The sequence below is a fragment of the Mus musculus genome, chromosome 19 (genome assembly GCF_000001635.26).
Source record: "Mus musculus strain C57BL/6J chromosome 19, GRCm38.p6 C57BL/6J".
NCBI lineage: Eukaryota > Metazoa > Chordata > Mammalia > Rodentia > Muridae > Mus > Mus musculus.
Window position 1 is genome coordinate 19,328,647 of NC_000085.6, and position 14,265 is coordinate 19,342,911.

Genomic DNA, 14,265 nt, shown 5'->3' on the forward strand with positions numbered 1-14,265 from the left:
CATAGCATTCATTTTGTTTCTTCCATTGTAGTTAGGCAACCAGAGCTTCAGAGCCAATTCAGTAACTCAACTATAATAACTTTATATGTCTCAGTGTCTGACATATCTCAACATTGATTTCAAGATTCTTTGAAGTCATTTATTCTGACATTTTTCAACTTATTTCTTAGCATTACTTACATATTTGAAAAACGCAATTGAAAGAAAACCGAATAAGATTAGGTGAAAAGTAATGACTACAGTTTTATATGGATGCTGGCAATGCACATTTCTTATTTTAAAAACTAATATGATATGTAATTAATATATGTTATATAAGTAATATATAGCATATCTAATTTTAATGAGAAATGCTTCAAGGTTTGATAAGTTCAATATTATGATTTATACCTTTTTATAATTTGTGCCCTGATGGATGACAGAAAGATTTTTTTTTTCAGTTTAAACTCTATCATGGATTTGTGTGTGTGTTGGTGGTAAATAAGTGTGTAAATATATATTTGATAGTGAAACTATAAAGTTCAATATGAAGCTTCACTGTTCCACAATAGCTTATATATATATATAATATATGTATATATATATATGTGTGTGTGTGTGTGTGTGTGTGTGTGTGTGTGTCTGGTTAAAATCTATATATTGTGTGATTTTATTTTATATGTTTTCAAATTCTTTACCATAAACTTTTAATAAATTAAAAAAGAAATATTTTAAAGAAAAAAATGTTTCATTTGGGAGATGTGTTCTATTTTTATTGTTATGATATCTTTACATACCTAAGAAATAAAACGTTCTGTATATATTTTTTGGAAACCCTGTAGATTTGGCTTTATATTTAGATCTATGTTGTGCTGTGAACTTTTGTGCATAATGTGGTGACGCTGTGGCTATACAGATAAATGGGTAGTCAAGCACATTTATTTTTCAATGTTTTTACTCCCTTTGCGATGCTTTGGACTCTCATAGACACCTGAGTACCCATGTGTGCTTATTATCAGACTTCTTACATTTCACTGGGATATGTGTGCTACCTTGCTGACATCACACTCCATTGATTTATACTGGGTAAGTCTCGAAGGCACAACTCCAATACCATACTTCTCTCCAAGATTGGTCAGACACAGATTGGTCTAGATCCTTGTACTTCCCAGTGAATTTCAGAGTAAGCTGATCAATTCGACAGAAGGTTTTCTGCTGGTATTTTGCACGAGATTCCACTGAATGTTTAGAAAGATTTGGTGACAATTCACATTCTAACATACTGAGCCTTCTCAATCTGTGAATATATTTTTATGTTGTTACACTTTAAAGTTTTCTCTCAGTACTATGTTATAGTTTTAATTGCATAAATCCCACATGTCTTTTGCTTTGGAACATTATATATTTGTTCTACAATTATCAATATTATAACTGTAGCTTATTGTCTAATTCACTGTTGCTAATACACAGAAGTAGAAATAATTCTTACCATAAACTTTATATCATAATTTGCTAAGTTTACTTAATAGCTATTGAAGTTTGGAAATAGGTCCTTTATCACATTTTACATTTTCACTATCTCTAAATAGAGACACTTTTCTTCTTTCTGTATATTTTTAGACCATACATTTCATTTCCTTCCTATTAACTTCATGTATAACTGAGTAGAGGTTGTGAGAAAGCCCTTCCATGCTATCCCAAATCACATGAACAAACTTCCTACATTTAATGAGGAAATGCAACTCTGACTATAGATTTTATGTAGGCGATGACTTTTATGAAGTTGAAGAACTTTCCTAGGCTTAGTTTGCTTTACTTAGTTTGCTTTTTAATTTTTTAAAATTTAATTTATTATTATTAATTAATTATTTTATTTATTTATATCTCAAATGTTGCCTCCTCTCAGTCCTCCCTTGCAGAGTTCTATGTCCCATCTCCCTTCCCTTTGCCCCTGAGAGGATTCCCCCTCCCCCCACCCTGAATATCCTTCTCCCTGGGACAGGACTAAGTGCATCCTCTCAAGAGGCCATCTTCTGCTACCTATGTGCCCTGGGCCTCAGAGCAGTCCAAGTATGCTTTCTGGTTGGTGGCTTAGTCTCAGGGAGCTCCCAGGGGTCCAGATTAGTTGACATTGTTGGTCTTCCTATGGGGTTGCCATCGCCTTTAACTCCTTTAGTCATTCCCCTAACTCTTCCATAGAGGTCCTCTACCTCAGTCCAATGCTTTAGTTTGCTTTTTAAAAATCATAAATGGAATGTGAATTTTGTCAACTGATTTTTTTTTACATTTATTACACGTTTTCCTCTTTTCATGTATAAATATCATGCATAGCGTTTTCAATTTTAAGAAAAGTTTTATCTTATTTTTAACTAAGTGTGCATATTTGTGTGAGTATGCACATCTATCTGTGTGGCTGTGAAGGACAGATGTGTCAGATTCATCTGGAGATGCAGTTACAGGCCATTGTGATCTATGCAACAAGGGTACTGGGAAGCTACCTTGGGCTCTTATATGTCTGTAAACACACTTAACTGCTGTGCCATTACTTCGACTCCTCCTTTTAAAACCAGTCTTATAGTTTAAGACTAACAAGAATTTTGAGAAAGTCAAATCTCCAAAAATTAACTTCTTGTTTCCATTTAAATTATACTTTTTAATGTGATTTTTCTAGTATTTACTTAAGAAGTTTAGGGTCTATCCCTATCTTCTTTAGGGATCATTTTCTCTTCTAATATCTTTTTGACTTTTGTATCAGAAAGGTTCTGTTTTCAGGAAACATGTTGGTATGTGCTTCCTTCTCTCCCATCTTCCGAAGGGAGATCACCTAGATTACTTGAAATCTTTAGGTCAGAATGTGGTCCACAGTGATCTATCCTGCTCATGTAACTCTCTTTGCTTCTGCATGGATGAGCAGCGTTGTTCAGGATGCTACACCTCTCACCTCTCTGAGCACAGCATGAGAAAAGCTTGTTGCAATCTTACAGCCTGCAATGTTCTCTAGAAGTAACGCTGTGTTTAATTTTGGCTTTAAAAACTTTATTTTATATTCTTGGTGTAATAGATGTTAAATTTTTTATGGTAACTTTTGTTGAGTGATTTCTACATTTTGTTTACTTTATCGAGGACCCATATATTTATTTTGGTTTTCTCCCATTTTTAATTTGATTTGATATTTCTCATTTATTAACATATAGGAATAAGTCACTAACTTTCTATATTTTTCTGAATCCAGTAATATTGAAATTTTCTTCTAAGGATATTTCAGCATCTGTTGTATTATTTTTGTGTCTTTTGTTTTTATCACAGCTATCTTGCTGGATTTCCTGATGAAATATTACTACATACTTTTAATTATAGCACGGATATTTTAAATACATAATGTGGCAATACTTTCAAGGACTTGGCAAATAGCTCTTTTAAAAACTGAAACATGACACATTTTTTTCTGGTTATAAAGCTTTCACTTTGAGAAAATGAACATGCTTTTTAGACTAATTAAAAAGTACTGCATATTTGAAAATAACAAGTCATCGACTTACATATAAACTTTATGGACCATTATAATTTTTCTTAGTGAACTGACTAATTCACCATTAGTAAAATTTTTAGTATTTGAAGAAGAACAAGTTTAGGGACAGTTATCTTTTAATGTCAGTCAATATTGGATCAGAGGCTTTATGATCAATGTCTTCTTAAGCCTGTTTAGTTATTTATTTCAGTTGGTTCAAATTGATAAGTAAGACAGCTTATCTTTAAACGTTTTCTTTACACATTTCACAGCTGTTTCTTAATATTCTTAAGATTATTGCTCATTTGGTGGACGAACTGGATCAAGATTAAAGCAACTAAATAATTTACAGTACTACTGTTTGTGCCTTTTCACTTCACTCTTTAACTCTTCTATGTATTAGTGGTTTTAGTTTTATTATTTGTTCACTTACTATAGGAAAGTAAATAGGGTGGGCAGGTTGGTGTCAAGGACACAGGCCTTCTGCGTCAATAAACGTCTTCCTCTTCCCTTCCCTTCCTCTGCCCCTCCCTCCATCCCTCCTTCTCTCCCCACCCTCCACCCATACCTCCTTCCTTCTTTCCTTCTTTCCTTCCTCCCTCCATCCCTCCTCCCCTTCCCTCCCTCTGTTCCTTGCTTCTCCTTTTATATTCTTCATCTTCCCATCCCCATTTTCCACTTCTTACTTTTACTAGACTAGATTTCCTTAGTAGAAAAAAGTCATGTCATGGCAATATAGATATGATAAAAAGAACATTCTGGATCTAACATTTTTATACTTGCCTTGGGACATAGGGTGAAATGCTTTGTGTCATCCATCATATTTAATTTAATTGATGTGTGGTGCTTACATTGTGTGATAGATATCACCAATATAGGACAATAAATGGAAATTGTAAAACCACACAGGGAAACAACCACAGTGAAGAAGATACATGCATCAAAATAAGAAATGTACTACTGTTTATTCAGATTGGCATAGAGAACAAGAAGACATCTAAGGATAGCGGATTTAAAATATAATAGTGGAAAGATAAGGAAAAAAGTCACAGAAGATAAAATCACCAATTTTATATAAGAATTTTATATATTATTAAAAATATAAGAATGTATGTTCACCTATAACAATCACAAGACTTGCTTATGTTTAAATAGAATGCCATGCCAAAGCAATCAGATTGTCCAAAACCAAGGGTATGCACCTTATGCACCAAAGATGATGTAGAGCTTTCATATTCTTACTGGCATGAGATAAAATAATAGAATAAGCTCATGAACCCATTTCTCTCTACCAGTGAGCACAGTACTTTCCAGCTACCCTTTAAGAAAGAGTCTTAAGCACTCTCTCATTCTTTGTCTTACTTTTCTAGCTCTGTGTTGCTGACTTCACACAAAGGGCTCCTCTGTCTTTGGGTTCCTGTGAGTGTGTCTGATAGGAGGAAGAATTCATTCATGGTATTAATTCCTTGGGCCTCATATTTTTACTCATAGTATTTTTCCCATTAAACTATGGATGCCACCAGATAGCTCTCTCATCAATGTTTGCTCAGTTCCCCCAGAAATGCTTTCTTTCCTTTTGCTTGAAGGTCATCCCAACAATGGCTCCTTGCTTTTGCTAAAGTCTGACCCATGCATCATATTTTTATTTTGTTTTTTAATATTGTTCAAGTCTATATATCATTTCTGTTCTGTTTTGCTTGAATTTTCTGAATTTAATGGACCAGCGTGGTGGTTTCCCCAAGTCTAATCCTAAAAATATTTAGTAGGTGCATGCTAGAGACTTAGCAATGACAATCTTATAAATATCTTTGTAATATCTTGATTCAATCACCTATGTTAGAATGATTAGTAAACCATTGCTTGTCACATAAAAGGTCAACATTTAAGTGCTCAGAAACATGTCACTATATCATTGCATTCAGGTTAAGGTAACCTAATAATAGTTAGCAGTGAAAATGAATACAAGAGAGACGATGTAATTTCTGAATAAAACAAAGAGCTGTAGTTTCCAGCATGGAGATGGGAGTCACTGACTTCATGTGTGTCCACTGATGATTCCCTGGTCTCTAATTGGTATTACCATTCTAATTGTCACACAGATGGGCCTGGTTAAGCTTAAAGAATCATAAAACATTATTCTTTGGAAGGAACTGGTAAGGGATTGGTAGATTAGGCATTGGCAGAGATGGGAGGAGAGAGAGTAATCAGATTAGATTATATGCATACATTAAATTATCCCAGAACAAAATTAATAAAAATAGGTGATAGAAGGATATAAGTAGAAAAATGCATATACAATTTATTTATAGAGTACAATTATCATGTAAGGATATGCACATATACAAAGAGAAAATAAAGTACATACAAGAGGATAATAACAAAATTCAGTCAAGTATTTCAGAAAGAAGTATTGTATTTTACAGATACCCATAAAAGGTTCCTGTTGACACTGTAATGATGTAGATTATGGGATGATGGTGGATTATAAGCTTTTAGCACCCAGTGATTATAACTGTCTCAAATAGAGTAGGTGGTCCTATGATAAAACCAAATTTAAGGAGTATCTATCTACAAATGCTACAGAAGGTACTAGAAGAAAATCTTCAACCTGAAGAAAAAAGAAAACAGACAGACAGAATGTATGAAGGGAAAAGATCCATCCTATTTCTGAATCATTCATCTTCCTAGAAACACATTTTAACATCAGGGATAATGTTGCCTTTGGGTAAAGGATGGAAAATATATTCCACACAGACTTAAGCCAGTGGAGCCATTATAACTTTAAAACAAAACTAATCAGAAAAGATAGAGGGACACTACATACTCATCAAAGAAAAAAACCCACCATGACAGTGTAATTTTTAATGTCTATGAACAAAACACAAGGACAACCAAGTTTCTAAAAGAAATACTCCTATAGTTCAAATCACACATTGACTCTCATACATTGATAGTGACTTCAGTACCCAACTCATGCTATTAGAAATACCAACCAGACAAAAACAAGACAGAGAAATGTTGAAGCTAACTGTTATCATAAACCAAATGGACATAATGGATATTAACAGAACATTTCATTCAAACACAAAAGCATGTATCTTCTTCTAGCATCTCATGGAACTTTCCCAAAAATTGTCTACATGCTTAGACACAAAGCAAATCTCAACAGATACAAGAAAATTAATGTAACTTTCTGCATCCTTTCAGGACAGCATCAATGGCTAAGATAAAAAAATTAGGTAATAGCAAATGTTGGCAAGGTTGTAGAAACAGAGGAACACTCTTCCATTGCTGATGGGATTGCAAACTGGTACAACCATTCTGGAAATCAATGTGGAGGTTCCTCTGAAAATTGGAAATAGGTCTACCTGAAGACCCAGCTATATCAATCTTGGGCACATACCCCAAAGATGCCCTCACCATACCACAGGGGCACATGCTCCACTATGTTCATAGAAGCCTTATCTGTGATAGCCAAAAGCTGCAAACAACCCAGATGTCCCACAAGGGAAGAATGGATACAGAAAATATGGTTCATTTATACAATGGAATACTACTCAGCTATTAAGAAAAAGGACATTATAAGTTTTACTAACAAATGGATGGAATTAGAGTGAGGTAACTCAGATCCAAAAGGACATGCATGGTATGTATTTACTAATAAGTAGATAATACCCAGGATACAATACACAAAAATAAAGAAGGATCGTAAGCAAATGATCCCAAGTGAGGATGCCTCAATCCTATTTAAGAGGGAGAAGAAAGCAATCACAGGAGGCAGAGGGAGGGAGGGACCTGTGTGGGAAAGGGGAAGGAAAAGGAAAACATAATCGGGTATGGGGGAGGAGACAGGAGAAAAGCCCTGAAAGACAGCAGATGAGTAGAAATATGCAACCTGGATTGTAATCCTACAATTAAAAACTCAGATCCAGAATTGTTCCTGTCTAAAAGAAATGCAGGGACAAAAATGGAGAAGAGACCAAGAGAAAGATGGTCCAGTCACTGGCCCAACTTGGGATCCAGCTCAAGGAGTGTGTCTGAGACCTGACACTATTACTGGTGCTATAGTGTGCTTACAGTCAGGAGCTTTGCATGGCTATCCTCTGAGAGGCCCATCAAGCAGCTGACTGAGACAGTTGCATATACTTACACCCAACAACAACTGGACTGAAGTCTGGGACCCATGTGGTTGAATTAGGGAAAGGCTAGAAGAGGAGGAGGGTGACCTCATAGGAAGACTAGCAATCTCAACTAACCTGGACCCCTGAGATCTCTCAGACACTGAGCCATCAACCAGGGAGCATACAGGAGCCAGTCCAAGGCCCCTGACACATATATAGCAGAGGACTGCCTGGTCTGGCTTCAGTGGGAGAAGACTTGAGATCCCAGGGAGTGGGGAGGTCTGGTGGCAGGGGCAGGGAGGGGACATCCTCTTGAAGACAGGGAGGAGGAGGAATGGGAAGAACTGTAAAAGGGTGGACCAGGAGTGGGGCAATGACTGGACTTTAGGGAAAAAAATGCAATAATAATAAAAAGCTGGCCATCACCAACAACACAAATAATAGAAACCTTACAAATTCAGGGACACTGAGAAATTCGCTACTACATTTTAGGTCAATACAGGAATTAAGAAATAAATTTAAAATTTTAAAACTTTTAATAAAAATTAAAACATAACATATCTCTCCTATGGAACAAATTTTTTATTAATCACTTTATTCATTTACATTTCAAATGATATCCCCCTTCCTGATTACCCCTCCACAACCCCCCATCCCATTCCCATTCTCCCTCCCTTTCCTCTTTGAGGGTGCTTCTCCCCCCACTCATCCACTCCCTACCTCACTCAGCTAGTAAAAACAATGACTTCATAAAATTTGCAGGCAAATGGATGGAACTAGAAAATAACATCCTGAGTGAGGTAACCCAGACACAAAAGAATATACATGGTATTTGTTCACTGATAATTGGACATAACTCAAAAGCTCAGAATACCCCCAATACAATCCACAAACCATATGGAGCTTAAGAAGAAGGAGGACCAAAGTATAGATGCTTCAATCCAACATAGAATGGAGAATAAAATAATACAGGAGGTAGAGGGAAGGAGTGACTTGGAAGGGAGAGAGGATGGGGAAGGGGAAAGGGAGACAGGATTAGGTATTGGAAAGGACAAGAGAAAAGTATAGAGGGTCGGAAAATTGAATAGAAACATGTAGCATTGGGGTATGGGGAACTGGGGGTAGTGTCTAGAAAGTGCCATACCCACGGAAGGAAGAGGTTCCCAGGAACCAATGTCGATGACTTTAGCTATAAATACCCAACTAAGTGGAGATACAATCTGTACAGACCAATTCCAGTAGATAGGCATGGCCCCAGTTGAGGGATGAGGCCACCCACCCATCTCAAAAATTTTAGCCCAGAAATGTTCCTGTCCAAAGGGAAGACAGGGACAAAAAATGGACAAGAGACTGAAGAAAAGGTCATCCAGAGACCGCCCCACCTAGGGATCCATCCCATCTGCAGACACCAGACCCCCATATTGTGTGTGGAACACAAGGAATTCTAAGAGGTAAGTTCATAGCACTACCACCTTAAGAAAAAGAAAAAAAAGATTATTAGTAACTTAACAGTATCCTTTAGAGCACTAGAACAAAGGAAGAAATCAAATGAAAAAAGAGTAGTTGACAAGAAGTAATCAAACTCAGGCCTGAAGTTAGTTATATAGTAATGAAAAAGAAAAAAAAAATTCAAAGAAATAATGATACAAAGAGTTTGTTATTTAATGTTAATCAATTAACTAAAAGGCACAGACCCACAGAAATCATCTTTAACATATGATTCTGGTCAATCTAGCAGTGTGCATGTGGAAGAATCCAAATGAATCCATTCTTATCTTGCACAAAACTCAACTACAAATGGATCAAAGATCCCAACAAACCAGACATACTGAATCAAACAGAACAGAAGGTGGCCTATGCCATTGAACTCATTGATATAGGAGACTACTTTCTGAATAGAGCACCAATAGTGCAGGCACTACGATCAATAATTAATAAATGGTACCTCATGAAACTGAAAATCTTCTGTAGGTCAAAGGACACTATAATTCAGACAAAGTGGCAGGCTACAGAATGGAAAAAGATTGTCATCAGCCACACATCTGATAGAGGACTAATATCCAAAATGTATGAGTAACTCAAGAACTGGATATCAAGAAAACAAATAATCCAATCAAAAGTGGGATATAGATATAAATACAAAATTCTCAAAAAACAAAGAAACTCAAATGTCTGAGAAACACTTGAAATGTCCTATATCCTTAGCAACTATGAAAATGCAAATTCAAATATTTTGAGATTCCATATTTTAACCATCAGAATGGCTAAGATCAGTAAAACAAATGACTGTTCATGGTGCTGAGGATGTGATATATGGAGAACACTCGTTAATTGATGGGGTAACTGTAATCTTGTGTAGCCACTGTGGAAATTATGGTGATTTTTTTTCAGGGAAGTGGGAACTGAACTACCTCAAGATCCATCTACATCACTCTTGCTCATCTACTGAAAGGACTTTTCACCCTTCCAGGGACACTTGCTCATGCATCTTCATTGTTTTCATTTTTAGATGAAAATTTAGTTTTCTCTAAGGAATTTGCACCGTGGAAACAAGCTTCTCCTAAGGGTAAGCTGCTCTCTCTCTCTCTCTCTCTCTCTCTCTCTCTCTCTCTCTCTCTCTCTCCTCTCCTCTCCTCTCCTCTCCTCTTCCTCCTTCCCTCCCTTCCTCTCTCCTGTTTTTTTTAAAATCTCACCTTTTTTGATTTTTTTAAAAAGTTTTTCTTTACCCTATGAGTTCTTTGCATCTCTGTTACTGCTTTTGATTTTGTGTTTTAATGGGATTCTTTCGTGTGTGCACAAATGGATCTCTACATCTATATCTGTTTCTTTTGCCACTTGCTGGGCTCTTAAACTCTGTCTGTTTTGTCCCATTCAGATTTGTTCCCAATCTTATTAGTTTTTATTTCATTATTATCTCTTAGATTCCTGTTTGTTTTTTAATGGGAGACAGAATAGGGGGTAGATCCAGATAGGAGGGGATGTGGAGCTGAGTTGGGAGGAGTAAAGGAAGCGAAATCATAATCAAAATAAATTTTAAAATAATTACAATTTAAAAAGTGAAACAAAAACATAATAAAAAACAGAAAATATATAAAGATAGTATATATAATTATTATAACTGCTAAGTATCATTAATAATGATTTTTTTCTGTATTTTACCAGCATGGTATTGACATTTGGAGATAATTAAGAATAGACACATCTTTATGGCAGTTGCACTGTGCTTACATTGTAGTGCCTAGAATGGCTCTGACCATGTATTACAACATAGGACAGTGTGGCTAAGGAAAACACAGAGGCGTTCCTCAAGTGATGTGAACAGCTTGCTCTTCTGACTTGAAAGACAAAGAAACGGAACGTAGTCATACTAAATGTGCAATGCCAAGTTCATCGACCTTTACCTGTTGTTTTCTGTTGGCCATTTGCTGCTGAGCATGCAGCCTACCCTTAAAAGTAGTTTGTTTATACAAGTGCAACTTCCCTAGAGAAAACAAAATTTTCCTTTTTCAGTGGTCATTAATTGAGCATAGCTACTGGGTTAGTAATAAGGGCATGTGTTGACTTCTTTTACATGTAGGTGAATTATAGTAATGATAACATCATCTTTCAACTTTGTAAGTCCTGACAAATTGGTACTTTAAGTTATTTACTTTTAATTATCAAAAAAAGTCTTTGAACTTTCCCCTCTGAAGTAGCTATGTTTTATATTATTTTTTATTTTTTTTAATTTTGGAATGAGGGAACGGAAGCCCTAAAATTTTCTTAATTGTGCACAAATTCACAACATGGTCATTAGTAAAGTTTAAACACACACCTCATGCCCTGCTCACCGAATCCTCCAGTATGATCTCAAAGTTGCACATACCTAGCTAAACCTGACACCTCTTGCAGCTCTTTTTCACACTTCTTACAAAATGGATAAAAGAACAACAGCCTGACCACTGGAGAGCAACCAAGGGTCTGGGTGCCATTTGCCCAGGCTGAGGTGATGGAATGCAAAGGCTGGATCGCTGGGGCTCCTGAGAGCAGCACTCTCATAGTCATTGAAGGTCGCTTTGTGGCATTCTGCTAGCACGGGAAGATCCTGCTCAGGAGACACTCAGGTTCTGGGTGGAGTTTTCTTAGTATGCAGGCACAGCTGGGCTCTCTGGTGATATCTTGTGCCCCAGGTAGGACTTTGACCTGAGTGAGCTCCTTGACTCTTGAGACAGGAGCTCAGCTTTAAGAGGAATGAGTGTTCTGAGATTTGAAAGAGAGGAAGGAGATATGGAGAGAATTGGATTTAAATGGAAATCTGATGTTCATTTGAATCTGCTCCAGTCCTGCTTGGAATGCCTGATGCATTTGAATTTTCAAGTTTAGAATAGTCTTACGTGAAAATGCCCTGATAATTCCAGAAAAGAACATGTCTAAGGGGAATGAAGGAGTAAAGGTGTCTTTTATTACTTTCAGCTTCTTCTGAGATCCATTTAATTATGACACCAGCTTACATGTGTAATAGCTTTTCAGGGAACTTACTGATATGAAACTTTACTTTCTTCTTACAAGATATTTTCTGTAGGTAACACAACTAGTATTTTCTTCATTTTATTGATATGAAAATTGAGAAGCTTAAAGTTTATATCTCTCATATCACCTCTGTTGATGAATCTATTTAATGATAAAGTTAATTTAAATTTAAGTTATGTACACATATGGAACTTGAATATTTTCTTATAAATTTAAAATATACATATACATCCTTATGTAGGGAATTTAGTTAGTGTATATTTACCATAAAAGTTCTTATTTTTTACAAAGATTATATCAGTATTATATGCCTAATCGTTACATTTTTATTTTATAGAAAATAAAGTTGTATTTATTTTTAAATATTTTCTTGTTATAAAATTTAAGTCTTTTTACTTGACTTGCTTTTAGTGAGTCTTATTAAAATATCCAGTGGTGTTTAGATTGATAAAAACCTTATTCTCAGATTCATGATGTACTGACTTACTAGTGTCTGTGCAGGTAGGTAATTATTTAAGTGCAACGGACTTAGATAGGTGTGGGGCAAATGTGGCTGAATAGAAGAAGCAGAAGGGTCTTTGTGGTCAAGTTAGTGATACAAGAGCTGAGTAAGCAGCCCAGGTAGCGAAGGATGCATCTGTTTTGGAGATAGAATGCTAACCCCAAACTGATCAGTTATGGTAACTTACAATTACATATAGTCAAATTGGAATAAAGGCAATTTCTTCTGAATAACCTTGAAGGTAGGAGATTTAGTTAAAGTACATTCATTACAGCATCCATTGTATGCCACAAATATATTAAAGTACCAGTTATATGCCAGTTATGTATCGACTAAACAACAACATAAGGAAACAGACACAAATCTTTACCCTTATGAGATTTATAATGCACAATTCAGGGAGAGAGACACAAGGAGAGTTAAATAACAAGATAGTGACACATCCATTGAAAAGTGGGGTAGGAGCTAGAGAAAGTACCCAAGGAGCTAAAGGGATCTGCAACCCTATAGGTGGATCAACATTATGAACTAACCAGTACCCCGGAGCTCTTGACTCTAGCTGCATATGTATCAAAAGATGGCCTAGTCGGCCATCACTGGAAAGAGAGGCCCATTGGACACACAAACTTTATATGCCCCAGAACAGGGGAACGCCAGGGCCAAAAAGGGGGAGTGGGCGGGTAGGGGAGTGGGGGTGGGTAGGTATGGGGGACTTTTGGTATAGCATTGGAAATGTAAATGAGCTAAATACCTAATAAAAAATGGAAAGAAAAAAAAAAGTGGGGTAAGCATAGGAAAAGTGATTTTCAGACCTTACTGAGAAATTTGCTCAGTGATGATGTGAAAGATAATAAGGTGGGAACATGCTTTGACTCAGGTGAATTACAACAGAAGGTAAGGGAGGCAATTATTATTTAGGTAACAATAGTCATGGGCAGACTAGCTACGGCATTAGTGGCTGCATTGCCACAGGCAAGAGGAGCAAGTTTGAGGATTAATCCAGAGACTAATTGACTGAACATGGAAAGAGCAGGAAAATATAATAACTTGAACCAGAAAAATAAATGTGAGGGTAGAATAGGTTGAAAATAACTTTAGATCATTAAGCAAACTACAAATTTAATTATAAATAAAACAGAGAATAGACCAAAAGTTGAACTTATGAGAATCAGAATTTAACAGTAAAGAATTATCCAGGTTTACATAATGAGACATCATGTAATGTATACAGTATGCAGACAAGTGTAAATGTAGTGTATTATATGGTAGAGTATACTTTGTCCATGTCAAATTATCTGTACATTATTTGGTTACACAAGGTGTAATGAAGATACATAGATAGTTTTTAACATTCTTGTTTCCTTCTCTCTCTGTCTCTCTCTCTTTCTCTGTCTCTCTCTCTTTCTCTGTCTCTCTCTGTCTGTCTGTCTCTGTCTGTCTCTGTCTCTGTCTCTCTCTGTCTCTCTCTGTCTGTGTCTCTGTCTGTGTCTGTGTCTCTGTCTCTGTCTCTGTCTCTCTCTCTCTCTCTCTCTCTCTCTCATGGAGCCCAGGTCCATCTCAAACCCACAACTGCCTTGCTTTGTGCTCCCATGTGCATCACCAGGTCTAGCACCTCTTCTGAACTTTTTTAAAAGTTATTTCTTCTT